The sequence below is a fragment of the Pyrgilauda ruficollis genome, unplaced genomic scaffold (genome assembly GCF_017590135.1).
Source record: "Pyrgilauda ruficollis isolate IOZ18807 unplaced genomic scaffold, ASM1759013v1 scaffold60, whole genome shotgun sequence".
NCBI lineage: Eukaryota > Metazoa > Chordata > Aves > Passeriformes > Passeridae > Pyrgilauda > Pyrgilauda ruficollis.
The window spans coordinates 4,311,194-4,328,242 of record NW_024527711.1 but is presented as its reverse complement, the minus strand read 5'-3'; the positions used below and the strand labels follow the sequence as shown (position 1 = coordinate 4,328,242).

The following is a 17,049-nucleotide window of genomic DNA, read 5'->3' as shown; positions in this document are numbered from 1 at the left end:
TATAATTCAGAATCCAGCTCATTTCTAGTTAATTTGGGTCAGTGTTGGTTTGGGAGAGCACCTGTTCTGAACAAAGCCTTGTACAGACAGTGATGGATCCTGTGAGCTCCTGACAGCTAAAAGGCTAATCTTTTCAAAGTGAAAGTAACAATTCTGTCTCACACAGAACACTGGACTTGTAATTCAAAAGATCTGACAAATTTAGAAAGGATTTTGTTCACGTGTTTGAAGAAACTGACATTTTTACAATCTGGCCTGGAATCATCTTCGAGGATAACATTGCAGGGATCAGAGTAAACACGTGTAGAAAACTAATAAAACCAAATGTCCCAAAAGACAGGTCAAGTAACTTTCTACTTCACAGTGTGACTATAAATCTGATTCTCATTCAATAATTTTGTGCAAAGAATGAAGGACTGAATTTCTGTAGCCTAAAATGAATGCTGCCAGGACAGTGCAGCAATATATTAAGGGAAGGGAGAATGAGACAGAGCTTCCAGTACTCCAAAATTATGTGGCAAAGAGGAAACAAATAGGAAGTTATTAGAAAACTTTTTCTATGAACAGATTAATTGAGACAAAACCACAAGTGAGTTCTCCTGGCTCACAAAAGAGAGCTACAAACAGATAAGTCCTCATGTCCCCTCCTTTCAAATAGTATGGTCAAGGTGTCTTCTCAATAACTAGTCAGTGTAACTAGATCAGGATGTCTGGATTTGTTTTATATTTATGTTTCAAATTTGAAGTTGACCCAGGAACTGGAAAAGGTGTCCTGGGGAGTATGCCCTTTAATTAATGTCTCTGTAACAACCAAGAAACACTGACAGAAATGGGAATCATCTAACTTGTCCTGTGGGACATGATCTGCAAGACAGGGGGTTGTTCATCTCCTGCCCAAGATATCTGGCACATATACTGTAAAAACAAGTGTCAGCTAATGGAGCATGCCCTCATGCTCAAGGAGAGAGCAAAATACATTGTGCTGCATGTCCCAGTGGAACTGGGCTCTGGACAGTCAGACCCACAGTTATGGACGGTTGTGCTCAAAGTGTCCACCAGGTGTTAACATTCAATATCAATCTGTCATTTCCCTTGTTTTCCCTTAAAGCTGATTCATCTGTTTGACAGCTGTCATTCAATACTTTCTTGGGTATTCTCACTTAGAGAAAAGGACAACGTCTATCATCCTTTTGAGTAGGAGCATGGCTGCATCAAATTTGATCACAATCAAATATTTTGATTTGATAATATTACAGACAAAACAACAATAACCTTGGACAAAATGAATCATCTTGACAACAGAAGTTTTAAAAAGACTGTCTCCAAGGAATTAGCCTGAAATCTACACCGTAGACATAGGGTTAAAATCAGAGATGATTGACATTAAACTTCCCTTGGTCGTTGTCCCAGCTGCAAGAATCTTGCAGTGTTTTACCTAGTGAGACAAAGAATTACTGGAACTGGTCCAACTCGACCATGCAAAGCAGCTTAACAAGCAAAAGCATAATTTGTGGCAATTTTCCTGATGTTCCAGAACGACTCTCATGGAACCTCAAAGGTGAAATGATCTAACAGAAAAGTGGAATTGTTTTGAAAATGAAACCCCCACATTTCACATTAAGTGGAGCTAGGAAATAGGACCCAAAACACCTTGCCTCCTCCTGCTCTGACAGAAAGTGGTTAATTGCTATATTTGGTGAGAAAATGTATTTAAAAGCATAAAATTGAAGGTTTAATTATATTTGGTATGTGTTACTGGCAGAGCTTCATGAAATGATCAACAATTATCTTTCTCATCCATCAAGTGTTCAGGGATCACACAAGGACAGGGAGTAGGAATATGAAGCAAGCTGTGCCAAAAACATAAAAATGTGTTGTTTCTCTCGTAGCTTTCTTCATTTTTTCCCCCACATTTTCCATGCACATCATTCAAATTAAAGTGGGTTTTTTCAGCATAGCTACTTTCCGACTTATCTGGAAGCAATCAACCCCCCTAAACCTTTTGAGCATGAAACTCGCTACAGGACACAGTGGAGTCTCATTTTAAACCAAGAACAAATTAACGCATTCCAATTTAACTTCAGCACTTGATTAACCCAAAATGAATAAAAAAATGCTGTTCATTGACATGCAAACCCATCCTTATTATATTGCTACTCGTAAAACTTCATATGCAATGGCACAACTCTGCCAAAACATTCAGACAACAAAAACCAGATTAATTTCGGATATTTACACATGTTTCTGAAAGACTGAGATATTTCATGCCTACAACCAAACTTTAATTAGTGCTAATATTATAATACAATGTATCCCATCAAAGTAGGCACGCTATTTATAGCTGCATATTTAACTCTTGGATTGTCAGGTGCTCTGTACATCGGGATCACTAATATCCTGTTTAGCTAAGATATTCAGAGCTTAAAGCAGAGCTGGAGGGGGATGCACAATATTCCATGCTGGGAATGCCACTGGAAAGATGTAACTCATGAATAGTGACTTTATTAGTACTTATATGCTTATCTGTTTACTTTGTCATTATTTCTTGTTGAGGTATGGAACCTATTTGTGAAGGATGAACAGTAGAAAGCTTGGTGCTGCTAACAGATGTGGATGCACTTAATGGGAAAATCTATTACTTCAGGGAAGGACTGAGATTTCTGTGGGTTTCTACAAAAGGCTAAGCTTTTGACACATATAAAAGTCCCAGAAGAGCAGTTATTTGTTGTTTATTATGAGGGAATATTTGAAATGGTGGCTTGAGGCCTGGAGTGTTCTAAATGCATCACGTAACATGCACAATTTTAGTTACCCACAGGGAATCAGAGCTTGAACACAGTATTTGGTGTTCCAGCCTGACCACCGTAACCAAAGCAGAGCTCTTCCTGCTTTCACCATCCAAAACTGGAACACAGAGAAGGGGGCAGCACAATGGAAATGTTCCCTACCACAACATAGTGCGTGGTCTCACCAAGCACAGAGAGAGAGTCAGTGCTTGCCAGCCACTTGGGAATTAGTTTTGTCCAGCTTTTATTGAAGACTCTTATCAAGCAGAGGGAGCAGGTAACAGGGCGAAAGAATAAAGAGCTCCTTTAACTTCTGTGCTTGAAATCTGTTTGCCTCCAATTACTATCTGTCGAAGCAATTCACTCAGGTGCTTGCATTTAGCTGGGATGAACAGGTACACAAAACATGGCAAAGCATATTGCACTTGATGTAGAGGTGACACAGACTATTTTATCCACCATGTAATGAGGGAACTATAACAGATATTTTGACCTGGGTCTTGCATGGAGCCATCTTCCAGTTGCCATGTCAGATATGCTATGAGCACTGCTTAGGTTTATGGATCTCAAATTTGTTCCAGTTAGTGGTGGTTAGATAATAATGATGGGAGGCTTTGAAAACAAAACTCTATGTTCTGTTTTTAAGGACAGAATATTCCAGTGGCAATTCCACAAAGTAAAAATTAGAGAATTTGATTGCCCAAAAGAGCTATTTTCAAAGGTCATATGCATTGTTAATAAAAGTTTGAATAACAGTGAGGAAAAAAACCTGTGAAATATCCAATAACTCAGATGAACAAACAAATATCGGGTTATAGACAAGAGAAGCATGAGGCACGATCCCAATATATAGGTTTCCTTTCAAATCTAGATGTCTAACTGCAGATATCCACTAAAACCCCACGCATTAATTGCAAAGGAAAAAAGATAATAGTTGAATTCATTTAGTTCTTTTGTTCCAGGTGTTTCACGGGCATCAGTCTGAAATTTTGAAAGAGGCCCACATTGAAGATAACCCTATAAACAGGGTAACTTGGGATATAAAAAAAAGGCTAAAAAAAAAAAAAAGGTAAACTTTCCCCACATATGGTTCTAACAGATGTGGTTTTAAATTACCATTGGGACATAATAATGTTTTTTGAATAGACTGAATGTTAAATAGTTGGCTCTTCCTATGTGACAGACATTAGCACTCAGTGGTTTAAGCAGAAAACTTCCCATTTGTGTATTTTAGCTGGCATGTACTTCATTTTCAGCCCACGCCGGTCAGTATGATTTAATACCTTGGCCTGATGTCCCTCTCACCAGCAAGAAAAAGGATAAAATTGGATTAAAGACATGAAACAAAACAAAACCAGGCAACATTCCCCCCCCCCCACCCCGCAGCAGCCAATGCCAGGCTCCTGCATTGTTCCTTGCACAACAACTCCCGCAGCCCTGCAATGGGAGCTCACTGGAGATGACAGCTGAGGAAGAAAAACATTAAATAATTCAAAGCCACTAACATCAAGTCTGATGTAGGTATAAAAATAGTTACAAAACACCACTCTATATGTTTTCATTATAGGAACTTTGACTTACTTGGAAACATCAAGAAAACCTCAAACCTATGCCACTCCCAGCCTCACATGCTCAATTAGTCCAGCAGTGGAAATGACATCCATTTCCAAACCAGCCTTCAATTTTCATGGCCATTTTGTGCTTCTGCACTGGGGGAGCCAGCTCTGTTCCACAGCAGGAGTGAAAAAGCCTGATCCAGAGACCATTAAAACCAACAGGAGCCTTTGAATTAACAGTAATGATTCTTGGATCTGGCCCTGGTTTAAGTTAAAGTGTTGTGGTGCTTTGGGGATTGAAACAAGATGGAATGTGATTGGCTTTTGTTATCTTCAAAAAAATCTCTGTTGTTGGGAGTGTCCACTTTCAAACACTCAGTCTGCCAAAGCAGTGCACATTAAAAAAAAAAAAAAAAAAAAAAAAGCCTTAATGAAATCCCTTAATAAGGAAACACGATGGCAAGGTAAGGTCCCACATAGTCTGTGTAACATTAACTCCAGGTGTTTTCATTTGAGCAGAAGGAAGGAGAGAAAAACAAACAGGAGTACTGGCATATGAAGAATATATGCCCCCACACATTAGATTGGGCAGCTTTGCTGGGGCTGGGTATCCCAATTTTATTGTTTTATGTATTTCATGCACAGCAGAGATGTTACAGACTTTTCATTCTTCCATGCTCTGAAATGGAGGGTGGGAAGAAAAAAAAACAAAGGAAAAAAAAAGAATCAAAGAGTCTTCAGTTCACAGAGCACAACAGAGCACCAGCTGCAGGAATCCAGCTCTAATGATGAAAGAGTTTGTAGAGGTCCCTCTCTTCCTGGTGTTCCCCCATTTTCTCACCCCCTAAAAGATCCACTTTTATTTCCTAGTATCAGCTTGATATACTCTCATTCTCTGTTACCATCTTCTCAACTAGATGCTTCCTGTGTCTGATGCTCCCTGGAGAAGACACCAGCCAAAATAAATAAATATATAGAATTGAACAAAACATTAATTATGCAGAAGGTATAAAAGAATACAAAACAAATTGATGCAGGTGTACAATAAAGTTGCCCTCCAGAGTATGTGATCAGCAGCATTCAGCACAGAAAGCCACAAACAGATGACATTTTAAAGCATATGGGGTGTATGCAGGGCTGTAAGCAATGGTTTGTAGCTTCTAAACGAGCCATTTGTGCATCCCTCCAATCCCAAATAAGATTGCGAACAGCAGCAACAATAATAAGCCATAAAAACTAAGCCCTAAAGAAAGCCCTGTTCAGGTAAACCCAAGTGCTTGGCATCAAACAGGGCTGTAAGTGACAGGCAGGTGGCTTTTTCTGCTCACACTTTCTTGTGAGATAAAAGCAAAACCAAGAGAGTAGGAAAAGTTTCCAAATCCCAGGTGTCTTTGCAGTGCATCATGAACACAAGAGGGATTTTAGGCTAGAAAGAAGATGGAGGTACAGGGGAAACATGTCAGGCTGTGAGAAGATGATCATTAAGTTGTCCCTTGGTATCAGGATTCTGGTGGTGCAGTGTGGAGGAAGCAAGAGCATAATTTTCTGCTTTTGGGAAGAGCAAACACTGGCTAGAAAGAAGTATGAGAGAAAAAAACCTGTTAGATGCTGATGATGAGAAGAAAAAACATTTGAGTAACAGACAACTTCACAGTTAGATGTCACAAGACAGGCAGGCTGGTTGTTCATACTTTATATAAAGAAAGGGTATTTTGTTGGTTATATTTTTGTTCAGATTATCCCCAGGACAAGAATAAAAGACAAAATGAGAGCTTGTTTCATTGTTGAGCTTTCTGATTCTCTCATGAATCCTCCAACCATTACACTACAACCTGCTTTCACAGTACTGGGTAACAAGCTGAGTGATGAAAACATCAGATGAAATTCAGTATCAGTAAAAGCAAAATAATATATAAAGGGAAAAACAGTTCTAACAATGCATACACAATATGCGCTGTAAATTAACTGGTGCCACACAGAAGGTTGGTTGAGGAATCTCCATGGGATGCCCTCTACAACTACTGGCTCTCTGCTCGTGCCAGTTAAATGCCCAGGAAAAATTCTGATGAGGGAAAAAATAGACAATGAAAAGAGAAAAATCATAGAATCATTCATATTGGAAAAGACCTGCAAGATTGCTGAGCCTAGACATTAACTCAGCTCTGCCACCACTAAACCATGTCCCTAAGAATCACATCCACACACTTGCTGAACATTTTCAGCCATGGTGATTACACCACAGCCTCATTCTCTCAGCAGCCTGTTCCACTGCCTGGTCCTTCTTTCAGTGAAGAAATTTTTCCTAATATCCAATCTAAACTTCCCCTGGTGCCACTTGAGGTGATTTCCTCCTGTCCTGTCACTTGTAACTTGGGAGAAGAGACTGACCCCAACAGGCTACACCCTCCTTTCAGGGAGCTGTAGAAAGCTATAAGGTCCCCTCAAGCTTCCTTTTCTCCAGGCTAAATATAATAGGGGATGATGTTTTATAAGGTAAAATGCATTTCTGTCTTAATGCTGCATATATTTTTGGCCTACCCATGTCTAAAATACAGAGCGGAATTAATAAGGACATAGGAAAAGGAAAAGGCTGAAAAGATTATCAGGAATATGGAAAGACTTGCAGAATAGATAAAGTAGGGTGGGGATTTTCATCTTGGAATAGAAAAACAAAACCAAAGAGTAGAAGGAATTTATCCTGCTGTATAACCCACAAAGTAGGAGTCATCTAATGAAATTACCAAATTGAGAGGTTAAAGCAGAAAAACAGGAAGGCTTATTCACTCATTTAATGACTTTAAATTTTGAAACTTTTTCTTGTGGCAATCACAACTACATGCTGGGTTCAAAAAGAATCCAGCAAATTATTAGAGGACAACTGCTTCAAGGCCCACTAAGCAGGATGGTTCAAAAGACTGTCCTGAAGATAGAAGACTGTAATGAAAAAGCGCACTCTGTATTTTAATATTAATTAAATTAGACTTCATATCAGTACAATCAAACTGCTGTAAATAGTTGGCAACCTAGAAAAAACTCCTTGGTCATGGGACTAACCTAAACCCTCACCAGCTCCGTGAAGCTGTTTGTACCCTCTTCTTTCTCTCTTCTCCTTGGCAAATGCTTCCACTACATTGACTCAATGTAAGTCATTAAGTCATCAGAAATAAACCAAAACCCCAAGTAAAAGATGGAGTTTGTTTTGTCCTGGGTTGATAAATTAAATTGTAGAATCATAGAATCACAGAATGGTTCAGAAGGCACCTTAAAGATCACCTAGTCCCAGCCCTGTCTGCCGTGTGCAGAGACACCTCCCACCAGACCAGGATGCTCAGAGCCCCATCCAGCCTGACCTTGAACACTGCCAGGGATGGGGCATCCACAACCTCCCTGAGCAACCTGTGCCAGTGCCTCACTACTGTCACAGAAAAGACTTTTTTCCTAATATCTAATCTAAATCTGCCCTCTTTTATCTTAAACCTTTGCCCTTGTCCTACCACTACATGCTCTTGTCAAAAAGGCATAAATGATCAGATGTATTCTGAAGGAGTCAAAGGACAGAAGCTGGGGAGGGAGGACATTGGGATGGGAGGAGGCGGGGAGAGCAGGACCCATCTCCTTCCATGCCAATGGGTCCTAAATTTGGCTCTGATGTGAAACTGCAGTGTGAGAGTCACCTGTGATGATAACAAAAGAAAAAAGTTGGTCACATCAAAATACAGTTATCTGTTCTTTCAGTTTTCTGGGTTTCCATTTCTTTTTTTTTTTCCCTTGTTTTTTGGCTCTGGTTTGTGATAACAGTTGCTCTTACAATATAATGTTGCTATACTAAATAAGAATTCCTCTGTCAGCAGGACACTGAACCTGAGGGTGGAATACATGGGAATTTGTGGGTTTGCTCTGTCAGTTCAAGATCTCCTAAGATTTCTTTGGATTTAATCCCATCCTACAAATCCTGTAATGCTGTATCACTTTGATGTGACTTTGTGGGATTCTCATTACTTGTATTCACTTCGGTTTCCAGGAAGCTTGAGATTTCATCATCTGCTAACATATGCTGAAATGCATGTGTCAGATCTATAATACATTTCCAATATTAAAAAAAAAATCTATAAAACACACAAATACTAAATTAGTTTGTAACACAATCTCCAGTTCTCTGTTTATTAGGGAAAGGCGAAGTTGGTAGTGCTGTCAATTATGGGAAGACTGAGGCAGCTTTAATAATAAAACAGCATTCACAGTTTCTTATAACTATACTAAGCAAATTGTTTGGCCTGAAAATTTCCATGCCAGCTGTCTGCCTCAGGCTGAAGTTTTTTGGAAAATTTCAGTCAAAACAGTTCAGCAGATTCTGAGAACAAGGCTAAGGAAAAATATGTTGTTTTACTAATGTAAAAATAAAAAAAAAAAAAAAAAAAGACTTTAGCTTTCTTTCTGAAACCTCCTCTGGGATTTTTAGAACTTTAGAGGAAGGACTTGAAATTTGCCTGGGAGAGAACTGTTTTTCTTCTAATGAATTTTGTGCATATCTGTGTGAATTCAGCCAAGTTTAGACATCTCTGATAAAAACACTGTTGCTACATGCTCCTGAGTGCATTTGTACATATTTGCCAGCTTCCATCACTCACATTTCTACCTGTGTATGACTAAACAAGATGTTTTCTGCTATGGGAAGTGCCAGGTCTGCATTCAAGTGTCAGAACTGCAATCAGAGATGCTCTCTGGCTCTTGGCATGATCTCAAGCTGGTAGGAACTGAATGTAGCTGGGATGAGAGACTTGGAGAGAAGGGGTTAGAGGGGTGAAAATGGGATTGTAGAAAAGAGCTGGATGAGGCAGGGCACAAGGAGAAGACTAGACTGAGTGGGATGGACTGAGGGATCTGTTTAGACGAGCAGAGTACTCTGTTAAACTAAGCCATTGACACACAGAGGGAGACCAAAGTAAGGCAATGTCACAAAGCTATTATCTCTTGGATGACTCAGTAAAACCAAAAGAAATCAACAAAAACTAGACTAACAGACCTATAACGTGATTTAAAAGTATATATTGGAGACCCATAATTTAAGTAAAAATCACAATGAAAGTTGTCTTAATCAAGAGTATGAATAATTAAACAGTCATTATTTACAAGACAGTGTTTTACCCAAGCTGGCCTGGAGATGAAGCAATGAGAATGAGGAGTAGAAGAGGAGGTTTACAATCCCTGTCTCACCCGCTGCAGAGCTGGGAGGTTTGTACTGACTAAACAGAGGATTAAAGAATGAGGACAAATGTGTTTCAGATTAAGAATTCAAATGATGCCCCAAGACTGTGGGCAATGCTGGGCAAGTCCATTCAACCCAACATTTCATACTTGTGTAAGAGTGTATTGCAGCCTATGGATGATCATCTTGACAGCTCAGAGTCTGATCTGCTGAAGTGTCAAATATCCACAGCAGCAATTAAAGGCTGTGTGAACTTTGCATTGTTTTAGCACCACCGTAAGGAAACACCGTAAGGAAACACCGTAAGTAATCCCGGATCACGGCTCTGTCTGCAGGAACACATCAGCTCTTGAGAGGGTTCTCTGCTTTCTAGAACAAAAATCTGTGCCAAAACGCTGATCACACCTTAAACCCAGCTGCCCAAAGGGTAATTTTCTAGAAATAGAAGCATTTGTTTGTTTCAAACTGACAGGATCTGTGCTGCCACAGCCCAACCACCCAATGCTGTTTGTATCAACAGGCAGAAAGCAAATTTCAGTGTCTCTCATGCTTTGTCAGTTTTTCCAACCACTTCTGGCAGTCACTTCTAAAAGCTTTTTGGATAACCAAACTCTCCCTTCCTATTCTTCTTTATGTTACAGAGGTAAGGATGAAATGGTTTTCAGCATCCAAACACACAGAGGCAGTTCAAAAGGAATGAGCAGAATATTGAAAACCTTCTGTTATAAAATTTGGGTGTTCAGTTCATTTGTAAGACTGGCCCATTTAAGTCCAGATGACCCAGCGGAAGAGATGGTTTATGAATTGCAGGCCTCCAGGACTTTCCTCTTATGTGAGCAGACAGTGCTTGAAGATGCCGGTGCCCAGGAAATGAATCCTGGCTTCTCTTATACTCCACACAGCGTGATATCATAGGATCATAGAATATCCTGAATTGGAATGGATCCATAAGGTTCATTGGGTCCAACTCCTGATATAGAAAACCGAGATTGATTTTATGAATAGACCCAATATTCCTCAGAAGGAACAGGCCCAGACTGGATTTTTTAAAAGCAATTTTAAGATTTACAGTACACATTTTGGAATTTGAGGGCATGACAACAAAGCCTATGAGCCCTTATTGCATACATGATGCAGGGTTAGACTAAAACAGAAAAATAGGATTTAATCTTCTAACTTTTTACTGCATAACTAATGTATCTCCAGAATACTCTGAAGGCTCTGTGTGTGAACACATGTGCAGGCAAGTGATACAGCTTCTATTTAGTGTTTAAAGAGAAAACTGCACTGAATAATCATGTAAGACCGAAATCAATGGGGAGTGAGACATCTCCTGCTTTCATGTTTGCTGTTGCTGCTGGGGTAGCACATCTGCCACCAGTGCCTAGCAGTGATTATGGCAGTGGAGCAGCATTCTGGACTGCAGTGGTTATCCTAGACCACAGCAAATGCTACTTCACTAGAATGTGTGGAGACATCTGTGAAATCTCACTGAGCCATCCCCATTTAAATGAACTGATAAATGCAGTTCAGTGAGCTCCTCCACCTAAATCGACCATCAGCAACTCCTGTCTCTTTCTTCCTTCTTCCCCCCCACTTCAAAAAAAGAACAAGGATTGTGTCACATCCTAGAAAGCAACTCTAACTTGGAAAAGGAAACTCATCTGTCAGCCCTAATTTGTTTCATAATGCGATTTCCTTCTCCTTGCTGCCAACACTGGAAGAACAGAGAAATATGTGCCTGCTTTCATGGGCATCTTCACATTCAAAAGGTCACCTCTGCTGATACCCAGCAGGGCAACATTCGATGAAGTTTGAATCCCCCTACAGCACAAACAGCTTCATTCCAAGCAATTTGGTATAAAGGCGAAAGGATTTTTGTGAGTAAGGCTCAAACTTTCCAAAATTCGAACTTTCTGTAAGAAGTGTTTGTCACTGCACACAGACAAGGAAACATGCCCTCCTACTCACATTTCAACTCTGCCTCTACAGATGCTCCAGGGAGAGCAGAACAGCTGGCCAAAAAAAAAAAAAAAAAAAAAAAAAAAAATATTTCTAACAAAATAATTTATCTATCAAGGGAAGCAAGGGTGAAACAGCACAGAAGAATAAGAATTGTACATTTGTTCCTGACTACTGTAAGTCCTATAACCGCGCTGCAGCACCACTCCTCATGTTAGGCTGACATAATTAAGATATAAATTTCTCTGTGATTCTTTTTCTTTTTAATCCAGAGCAAAGAGGAAATACATGTTTATACTTATGCTTTAAAAAAGTGTTACATTATAGAACTTTTTCTCTGAAACATATCGGTCAAGGATCCATGAATACCCAATTCACTGGCAAGTGGTGCAAGTTACTCTGTCAAAGTACCCAGCAATGCCAATTTGTCAGTTCAAAGCAGAAACGGAGTATTTTAGCTTTTAGTTACAATAAGCTATGCTGATGGACCTTGTAACAGGGCAGGTAACAGCCAGTATTTAAACCTGAATTGACATTGATTTACAGGGTTTCATTTCTTTGAATCAAATCTGAGAAAGAGCGAGTTTCAAGCTACTTCATCTCTCGAAATTACAACTACACATTTCTTAAATGCAAGAGTTTGTTTTAAGAAAAGAAAAAATAAAATCTCAACTGTCTACACAGTTAAGATAAAAGGGAAAAGTGATGTTAAGATACCAAACTAGCAAGGTTTTGTTTATTCATCTTTTTTTAATTCTGCTTTTCCCCTCCATAAATTTTTAAAACCTCCTTGATTTGAAATCCTAATAATAAATATGCCACGCAACATTCCTCCTGTCAAATCTCTCTCTTCGTGGTATTACTGCAATATTTGTAACTTTTGATCTGGAAACATCAAGTTACGTAAGATCATAGTTCTTCTTCTTGTAAAGATGTGATTCTGTCAGAAAATGAACCATTGAAGCGGGAACTCAGCAGAACTGGAAATGACTTTCCCAGGGAAAAGGTAGTTCTGCTTAAGCATCTCAGCTATTTTAAAGTGCAAGAACTCAATGTTTTATTCTCCTGAGCAGAGAAATGGCAAACTACCAGGTTAAAAATAATCAGAGTAGGCTCTTAATTGGAATTGTGTACATGTTGTAGACAGAATGAAATAACATTTCGTTATTATGCACTCCAGGAAACCAAAGAAATAAAATAAAATAAAATAAAATATTCACTTTGTAAAACAAAAATAACATTTTCCCTTGCCAGCATACTATCTGCTCACCAAAACAAAAGGCAAGCATCTATTTTAAATGAGTCAAGGAAAATAATTAAGCTGCATGGATTTAAAATTGCAGAGTCTTCTCAGCCCAAATCTCACTCCTTCCCCAGACCCACTGAAATTAGAGAGATGTCTCTCTTTTTCCATCCATATAGTAAATTAAATCGGGGGGGAGGGGGGACTATCTCCCCCCCCCCCACCCCCCAGTGAAAACCAGATTAGGAGCTTTACCTCCATCTCTCCATGATTTTTCCCTATCCTTTAAAATTAGAGAAAGCAAATTCTCCCAGAAAAGCCTTTCTAAACCAGGACCCTTTGCTAATAAGAAAAGGTAGCTACGAAGTAAACTTCCGCATCTCCTTTTGCCTCTTACCCCTTTCCTTGCCAAAGAACAACCTGAGAACATTTTTCCATATTAACGACCCTCTTTCTTCACCAAAACATGACATTTCTTCTCAGGTCACACATATAAATAACAGATGTATTGAAAATATCCCCGGTGAAGATGTGAATACATTCATGCATGCATGGATGAGAAAGGAGGGTGAGGCACAGAGGCAGAGTCCCTGTAAAGATATAGCGCATCTGAGAGCGGTGTCTGTAATTTCCAATCTTGGCGATTCTTTTTTGAGGGGGAAAAAGGGGAAAAAAGTGAAACAGGTTGTCTGCAAAGGCAGCTCTCCTTCTCCCCTGCCCCAGTTGTGTGTGCAGACCCCCTTCCCAGGATGGTGGGTGCAGAGCAGCGGTCCTGTTCTCAAGGAAAGTGCAACACAGGTTACATTTCCAGGTGCCTGGGAAATGCCCGGCCACACACCGAGACCTCACGGTCCCCTCTCTGCCTCCGGACCGGCTGCAAACTAGCACAGAGCCCACTTCTCTTTGGCCGTGCACTGACTTGGGGATTGCATTCTCAAGGGATCGTGGCAGCAAAGAATGCTCCTGGCTGCAAACCAGCCCACTCCAGCAAGGACTGATCCAGCAGCGTGGCTGGGAGTCTGGGAGCTGGGAATTTTACAAGGACGGGCAGCTCGCAATGGCCACAAACGAGGAAATTCCTACAGTCTTGTAACACAGGCAGAGCCGAGCGAGCTGCTCTGAAGTCCTGCCTCGCTGCAAAACAGTGCAAGAGACACGTCTTCCTCCCTTTATGCTACCCCCCACCACACTAAATATATAAATATATATATGTATTATATACATACACACACATACTCCTTGTTTTTTCCACCCAAGCCCACAAAAGTGCTACAGGCAGAGGCACTAAGTGGGAGGTGCCTGGCTCTGAAGAGGCCAATGAAATAAATTAAATACAAATCCCTGGCTCAGCCCCAGCCTCCCCCAGCTACCAGGGGAGAGGTTGGGGTTCCCGACGGCCAATCCCCAGCTCCTGCCAGAGCCAGAGTGCGGGTGGCATACATGGACTGCTGGCATGCTATAGGTGAATGTATGTTAAGCCTTGAATGTTGCAGGCACATATGGTGCACATGCTGGGAGCAGAGCACTTTCCATAGAAGAGGAGGGACTACACTACTAGTAGGCAATTTTATTAGGGTCAGTGAAGCCGAAAGAAATGGGATTGGGATAGGCTAGGAGCTGCCAAGTTCCCCTGCCCAGCTCCGGCGCCCCAGAGCAAAGAGCAGCACACTAACAACTTGCCAGGCTACAGCAGAAGTTTACTTATAAAAAGCACACAGACAACTTCAAACTTCAAAGATTTGCTCTCATTTTCTCATTTTATGGCCCTCCCTTCTCCTGGGACTTTTCTTAGGGGGGTGGCAGGGGGGGGAAGAAAAAGATGCAGCTCTAAATTCAAGGTGAGGCTTCACTGCAAAAAGTTAAAAAGGAAGATAAGGTTGAGGTGGAGAGACTAATTTTTAGCTTGATTCAGGAGTTTGGTATTTTGCCTTGTTTATTTATTAATTTTAAATCATAAGAGATTGAACTTTCCAGGAAAAACCATGAGCAAATGTATTCAAGATGCAGAAAGGTCTTGCCCATCTATTCGATGAGCATTTAGTAATTTCTGTTTTGGCTGTAGGAAAAAAGTATTTCAGACTGTGTATCCCATAAAACAAGGCGGTGGCATAAATATGTTTTTTTGGCTGGATTTTGGTTTTTGGGTTATTTTTTTGTTTGTTTGTTTTGTTTCATTTTGTTTTTGTTTTCAAATCATGTGCTTACATGGTTGTAACCACCATGCATTTCTAAGTGTGATCATGATAAGAAAGTAAATAAATACTGCCTTGTGACTACTTCTAGAGTTTTGGGCGGGGAGGGGGGATAATTATTGTTTTTTAAAGATGTAGAAATTTCTTAACTACCAGTTGTTTTGAAGTAAAATGTCCCAGGTATTTTACACTATATTTTCAATCAAAACAAATCCCAGGAAATAAATGCCCTGGTTTCGGGTTCAACAGCCGAAATTTGTATTTGAGAATGCAAATTGCTTAGAATACAAACAGGAGTCTGAACCACTGCATTTCTTCCAGGCACTCCAGCATCTTTTCTCCAACACCACACTATTTGGGCAATCTTTTAATCCTGGCAGGGCATGGCTGGAAGCAGGGCTTTAACATTTAATGCCTAAGAAACAGACTTGTCACTCTACTTGCAGTCAAGCACATTTCTTTTTAATTTTTTCGCTTTTTGTTGGAGGCAAACCCACCTTTCCTTGGAAAATGGGAGACCCCATCCTCACCCCCGATTCTAGCACGGATCCAAATGTAAACATACACACAGAGACACACTCCCACCACGCACCACCCTGCAGCAGGACATGAGTATGGGGGGTTCAGACAGAGCCGAAGGAGCCTTGTGAGCTGAGAAATACCAAGGCACTTCTTTCCTATTCTATTTTTTCTGCCTCCTTTCCTCCCTGCTTTTACTATTACATAAATAACACCGACTGATCTTAAAGCTGCATCCTTGCTCCAGTGCCTCCCAATCTGCACTGCTGCCTTCCCCCAGCACAGCCGCACCGCTCGGGGTGCAGAGGGAAGGGTCGGGGAGAGGGAAGGTTGGATGGGAGAATCCACTCCAAACATACCCTGAAGCAAGGTTTTGGCAGTCTGGGGGTGCCCGATCCCCCCCCCCCCGCCCCAGCCCGGAGCTTCCCGCAGCATCTTTGCCTCCCTCCGAATTGCTGCAAACTGTGCGAGGGGAGGGCAGGGAGCTGGGCAGGAGGGAAGGATGGATGCTGGGGAGGGAAAGCCAGGGATTCAGGGAGCTTCTCCCCAGCCCCAGCCTGTGTGCCTGGCTGTTTGGTGGGAAGAGGAAAGGGGGAAGGGAAAATTCAAGAAAGGTCTATGGCATAAATACACTTTTCAGAGGAAAAGAGAAGCTTACCATGTCTGCAGCTTCCCCCCACCGAAATGCCACTTCTGTGTCCAGCGATCCCAAAGTGGAAACTACAGGCAGGCACCGGAGCTCATCTCCGCAGGCAGCTCAGACATACACCGCTGCCACCCCCAAAAATCAAAATCAAAATAAATTAAAAAAAAAAAAAAAAAAGAACAGCGACTGGTCCAGCTTCTTTCCTGACAGGAATCGTCCTGGTAGGACTGCCCAAAATAAGCAGCTGCAATCCAAAGGCTTTATTTAAAGCTTCCCCCCTCCTCCTCCCTCTCTCCGTGCCTCGCTCGCTCTCTCCCTCTCGCTGTTACACACAGAGAGAAAGAGAGACACACACAGGTTACATGAATGGGAGGCAGGAGCCGGCGCTCCCGGCTGGAATGACAGGCGCACATGCGGCTGGCGGCTGCCCACCACAGCGGCGTGGGAACAGCTCGGACACGGCCTGCGGATGCGTGGAGAGAGGCACGGGGTGGGAACAGGCATGGGATGGCATGGGCATGGACATGGCAGAGGCATGGGGCCAGGGAGGACACAGACACGGGCACGGCAGGGACGTGGGGCCGAGGAAATACAGACATGGGCATGGTCACGATGGTAGAATAGACATGGGCCAGGGATGTACATAGTCACAGGCATGGCACGGGCATGGGGAGAACACAGACATTGGCATGAGATGGGAATAGGCACAGGCATGGGCATGATGCAGTCGTGGCATAGGCATGGATCAGGGGAGGACACAAACACAGGCATGGCATGGGCGTTGGGAGAAGGGCTCGGGCATGGCATGGGCATGAAGGGGGTTTGGGCATATCCACAGGCATGCATGGCATGGAGAGAGGATGGACAGGGCTATGGGGAGGGGATGGACATGATGTGGGCATGGAGAGATATGGGCGTGGTGATGAGATGGATCAAGTG

General features: G+C 41.7%; 1 protein-coding gene across 1 annotated transcript in view; it reads right to left on the bottom strand.

Annotated features, from left to right (window-relative positions):
• TENM4 (teneurin transmembrane protein 4) overlaps positions 1-16,328 on the bottom strand; it is a 589,520-nt gene extending 573,192 nt beyond the window's left edge. The window contains exon 1 of the mRNA XM_041483687.1: positions 16,123-16,328. The gene's annotated coding sequence lies outside the window, so the exon portion shown is untranslated. The remainder of the gene's footprint in view (positions 1-16,122) is intronic.
• Between the last annotated feature and the right edge of the window lie 721 nt (positions 16,329-17,049).